Below are 6,019 nucleotides of genomic sequence, written 5' to 3' on the forward strand. Positions count from 1 at the left end.
ACCAATCAGATTTTGGCTTTTCAATCGTGAGAGAATAATTTATTTGCTTTGTATGCAAAATCATGGGATTTGATTAATAGTGAAGAAGAGCAAGATCAAAAGTCTAACTTATAAATTGGAACTGACTGATTTGAATGCATGAGCAGCATCCAGACAGGGCAAAACTGTAAAGGACATTGGGTGATGTTTAAGGAGGAGATGTTTCAATTACCAGCGAGGTACTTTCAAACAAGTGAGTAAGGCAGAGGAACCATATCTGGGATAATAAGTCAGGTAGGGATATTGATGGACACAATTTTACATTGCTTGGGGAGGTGTCCTCCTGACCCAGAAGCGTATATAATTATGCAAGAAGAGGTTAGGCGAATGTTCTGACGTTATCGCACACTCATGATATTTTGGTTGGTGGATGTGAGTTACATGCCTGCCAACAATTAAGCAGCCAATTAAAGGATCAAAAGTCCAATTGACAGGAATTTTACCTTGCCTGTGCAACTTTCAGGTTGGAGCATGGTCAACAAGGACCATGTGTGAGATACCCAGACAGCTTCAATGATGCATACATTCTGTGATGCTTCCAGGTGCTAAGGCTGTTTGTGGTAATTTACCAAAATTCGCTGGACACTGGGGTGGTTCCTGCAGATTGGAAAACTGCAAATGTGACGCCACTGTTTAAAAAAGGAGGTAGACAAAAGGTGGGTAACTATAGGCCGGTTAGCTTAACTTTTGTAGTAGGGAAAATGCTTGAATCTATCATCAAGGAAGAAATAGCGAGACATCTGGATATCTCACTGGTAAGATGCAGCATGGGTTCATGAAGGGAAGGTCATGTTTGACTAATTTGGTGGAATTCTTTGAGAACATTACATGTGCAGTGGACAATGGGGAACCTGTGGATGTGGTGTATCTGGATTTCCAGAAGGCATTTGACAAGGTGCCCCACCAAAGACTGCTACATAAGATAAAGGTGCATGGTGTTGCAGGTAATGTATTGGCATGGATAGAGGAGTGGTTAGCTAACAGAAAGCAAAGAGTGGGGGTAAATGGGTGGTTTTCTGGTTGCCGATCAGTGACTAGTGGTGTGCCTCTGGGATCAATGTTGGGACTGCAATTGTTTACGATTTACATAGATGATTTAGAGTTGGGGCCAAGTTTAGTGTGTCAAAATTCACAGATGACACTAAGTTGAGTGGCAGAGCAAAGTGTGCAGAGGATGCTGAAAGTCAAAGGGATATAGATAGTCTAAGTGAGTGGGCGAGGGTCTGGCAGATGGAGTACAATGTTGGTAAATGTGGGATCATCCATTTTGGTAGGAATAACAGCAAAATGGGCTATTATTTAAATGGTAAAAAATTGCAGCATGCTGCTGTGCAGAGGGACCTGGGTGTCCTTGTGCAAGAATCACAAGGAGTTGGTTTGCAGGTGCAGCAGGTAATTAAGAAGACAAATGAAATTTTGTCCTTCATTACGAGAGGGATGGAGTTTAAAAACAGTGAGGTTATGTTGCAGCTGTATCAGGTGCTGGTGAGGCCACACCTGGAGTACTGTGTACAGTTTTGGTCTCGTTACTTGAGAAAGGGTATACTGGCACTGGAGGGGGTGCAGAGGAGATTCACTAGGTTGATTCCGGAGTTGAGAGGGTTGGCTTATGAGGAGAGACTGAGTAGTCTGGGGCTATACTCATTGGAATTCAAAAGAATGAGGGGAGTTCTTATAGAAACATATAAGATTATGAAGGGAATAGATAAGATAGAAGCAGCGAAGTTGTTTCCACTGGCGGGTGAAACTAGAACTAGGGGGCATAGCCTCAAAATAAGGGGAAGCAGATTTAGGACTGAGTTGAGGAGAAACTTCTTCACACAAAGGGTTGTGAATCTGTGGAATTCCCTGCCCAGTGAAGCAGTTGAGGCTACCTCATTGAATGTTTTTAAGGCAAGGATAGATAAATTTTTGAATAGTAAAGGAATTAAGGATTATGGTGAGCGGGAGGGTAAGTGGAGCTGAGTCTACAAAAAGATCAGCCATGATCTTATTGAATGATGGAGCAGGCTCAAGGGACCAGATGGCCTCCTCCTGCTCCTTGTTCTTATGTTCTTATGTTTTTATGTCCTTATGTGACTCCAGCTTGGCTGGATGGTTGGTTGCTGGTTGACAAAGGTATCCATGGAAAAGGTGCCTCATAACATTGCTCTGGCACTCTAGGACAGAAGCAGAAGAGAGATACAATTGGAATCATATCTTCACAAGTGCTATGGTTGACAGCACAAGAGAGCTACTGAAAATTACATCCTGTTGTCTGGACCATTTGGGTGGTTCCCTGCAATAACCTTGAGAGTAAGTTTTGCTTATAATTGTGGTCTGCTGCGCCCGAGTAAGGGGGACTTACCAAGGCAGTTCCACAGGCCTCAGAGGAAGATGCTACAGATAGATCCAGTGAGGGGCTTGGGCCAGCCAAGAGTGAAAATGAGGAGGCAGCCTTGATAAACGTTCAGGGCGGCAGAGATTTCCAGGGAAGCATTGACTCCTTCAGTTCCTCAATGAGTGTGATATGCCCTCACTACGGATCACTCCAAACTGAGCCCGCTGAAATGCCTGTATCTGCTGGTGCTTGATGCAGAGAGTTCATCCCTTGATGTTTCCTCCTCGGGTGTCAAGGGAGGCACTTCGTGGTCAGTGGCACAACCTGAGGGGATGGCACTTCCATGAAAGGGGAGTGCCTGAGGGGAGAAACAGATGATATCATTAAGATCATCATCGCTAAGTGTCTTTGCAAACACAGCGGTAGCTCACCTAAATGAACACTTGTCTCACTGAGGCACTGCAAGTGGCCAATGCGTGGGTACTCTGGATTTGTCCTTCTCGAAAATTCATACATCACATTACTCATTTATGTGATAGACAGAATGTCTTTTTGGCTTGACAGCAGTATTTTATTAGTGGTGAATACCACTCGTGTTGCATAGTAGCAGCGTGAAATAGCTAGCTTCACCTGTTGCTCAAACTTTTCAGATACCTTGTGCCTCCAGGGTAATTTGAGGTGAACTAGGCATTTTCAGGGTCAAAAGTGACAGCCTTAGGGCTGTTCATGAGTTTGTGTGATATACAATGCAAAATGATCTGATTTGATCTGATCATTATCCTGCAGGATGTCCTTGATTCACTTCATTTCTGCATCAAGTTTGCATGGCAATGACTTGGGCCCCATTCGCAAGATTGCCAGTAAGACCAGTCTTATAGTGTGTGGAACTGTATGAATCCCAACATATATATTAACCAGTGAAGATAGGCTTGTGGTAGACAGCAGTAGAGAACCCCCAAGCAGATTTCTCAACGAGTAAGTCAAGGAAAGGGAATTCGTTTGACTGTTTCATTTCAAAGCTGAAATTGAATTCAGAATGGAGCCCATTAAGATATAAAGAAAATATTACACGCTACTGTGGATTTAAGTATAGCAAACATAGTTTAAAGGATTGTTTGCCTTGTGTCCCTTATTTCTAGGAGAGCATGTGTTGCAGACTGAGATCAAGGGCGGAATTTTACGCGATTTATTTCTAAGTGTCCAGCTAGCGTGAAAATGGGAGAGTTGCTGATCCATTTTTCGAGTGAGTTTTCACTCCCAGTTTAATGCAATTAGTCTCTGAAAATATTGGCTAGTCTGTTTCTAGCCACTAGAGGCTGAGGGCAGGGCCTAATTTGCCAGACAACCTGCAGCTCAGATGGGAGCCACAATCTGCACATACGCAGGAAAAGCTCAAAAAAAGCAGCTCTGCTGACAGAACTCCCCCAGACCGGATACAGCCTCCTTCTCCTCCCCACGGACTTCAGAGACCCCCACAACATTACTGACCCACTTATCCCCCCCCCCCCCAACCCCCTCAACACTCCCCCCCCCCCCCGCCCCCCCCCTCTCCTGGACACACCTGTCCCCTCCAGATCCCCTGGCACATGGCCCCCTCATCGGCCTCCAGGCCCTGATGGCTGACTGACGTAACCCTCTCTCTCCCCTGCCCCTGATCATTACAGAGACACAATATTCCCCCCTCCCCCCAGTTAGCATACCTGCAAGTGCTGACTTGACTTCCCCTTCATGGTAACAAGGTAAACTGCTTTAAACTCGCTGGAATACTCTAACGGGCACCTGACTCGCCCAAACTGCCTACAGCTGATCTGCCCTAACAAGAGACAGCTCCATAAAAACCCCAAGGATGAACAGACAGGCAGGCAGTGCAGGGAGAAATGGCCTCCAGGAAGACAGCTCCCTGGTTTTCAGATGCTGACCTGACCAGGTTGCTGGAGGCAGTGGAGGCAAGGCAGGACACCCTCTTCCCCCAGCAGGATGCCATCCCAGAGGAAAGGATGGAAATACAGCCTGGGAAGTGGTGGCAGCCAGTGCCAGGGCCCTGGCCAGGAGAATCGGGAAGCAGTGCCACAAGAAACTGAATGACCTCATCTGGGCAGCAAGGCTGAGTGTTTTATCTTATTTAGCATCTTTCCCCAGATCCCCCCACCTCCAGCACTCTGCATGCCTTCAGCCCCTAACCCCCACGCATCTCCCTTCTCCCACACAAGAATGTCACAACCCTTGTCCTCTGAGGGCCACCCCCTGAAACCCTGCAGGACTCGTGGCATCCGATTTTACATGGCTCCTTTTGTCCCCACAGGAGAAGAATACCCACAATCGCCAGGAGAGGGCAAAGACAGGGGGTGATGTGCCTGAGATCCGGGTCCTCACCCTCTTTGAGGAGCGGGCACTGGAGCTTGTGGGAGAGGAGGGAATGTGGACCATCAGTGACAGCATAGTCAGGCTGTAGCATGGAAGTGAGCATCTGCCAATCCTCCACTTGCTGGAAATCTCAAGTAAGTTGCATGCAACCCAGATTCCTCTCCCTCTCTTTCACTTAAATTTGTGTCCTGTTTGCAGGAAGGGACCCCGAACCACCTGAGCCATCTGGCATTGCCCCCACTGCTGCTCCCACTCAACCTGCCCCTGGCAACTTGGAGGACTCCTCGGAGGAAGCGGATAAAGGAACCTCCGAGGCCGGCACCAGTTTTGCGTCAAGTTCCACCTCGCAACTCACTATCACAGAGACTCTCACATCGGTGGCTCAAGTTAGTGGCAAGGCATCTGGGTCACTCTCAAGTGCGCTGCTGATGGACATCGGGTGAAGTAACATCCGGGGCCTCAGGCACATGGGCACCTGCCGGAGGCCTCGGACTCGGCTGGTCCCAGGCTACATGCTGGACCTCTGCGATCACTTCTCCTTCAGCTGCTGGAGATGCAAAAACAGAGCCAGAGAATGCAGGAGGGGCTGAAAGCAATACTGAACTGACTGCGAGGCTGTTGGGAGGAGTCCCAAAGCTTTCAGGCAGACCAGCTATTGCCTGTCTTGCATGAATCCCAAACCAACACTGCAAGGGTGGCGTCTGCAATGGAAGGCCCGGGGCAGGAGATCCTCACCATGAGTGGCAGGTTCCTAGCGATGGCCAAGTCACAGCAAGCCACAGCTGAGGGCCTCAACAGGCTTCTCCAGATTCTGCAGCCCATGGCTGAGGGGCTCGAGAGACTGCAGGAGACCCAGCGGGACAGTGCTGAGATACAGCGGGCTTTGACTGCAGCCTTTGTGAACGTGGCTCAGTCACAGAGGGTCATGGCTGAGGGTTGCAGAGCTTGCAGAAGACCCAGCAGGACAGCTCCATGACACAACGGGCTATGGCATCAGCCCTTGAGAACATGGCCCAGTCACAGAGGATCATGGCTGAGGGACTGCAGAGTGTTGCCCAGTCTCAGAGGGCACTTGCTGCTGCCATTTACAGGTGTCTCCTGACTCAGGTAGCCATTGCAGAGGGGTCGACCACCATGACTAGAACGCAGGCGGTCCTCCAGGACTGGCAGTGCCAGGTGACACCAGAACTTCTGGAGCTCGCTGCAGAAGCACTGCCACCCCATGGAGTGACCCGGGGCCCACAGGGAGCCTGAGGGAGGAGGAAGGGCGTAAGCCCGTGCCGGGGCCTTCCACCT

This window comes from Mustelus asterias, chromosome 9 (assembly GCF_964213995.1).
Source record: "Mustelus asterias chromosome 9, sMusAst1.hap1.1, whole genome shotgun sequence".
Taxonomy (NCBI): domain Eukaryota; kingdom Metazoa; phylum Chordata; class Chondrichthyes; order Carcharhiniformes; family Triakidae; genus Mustelus; species Mustelus asterias.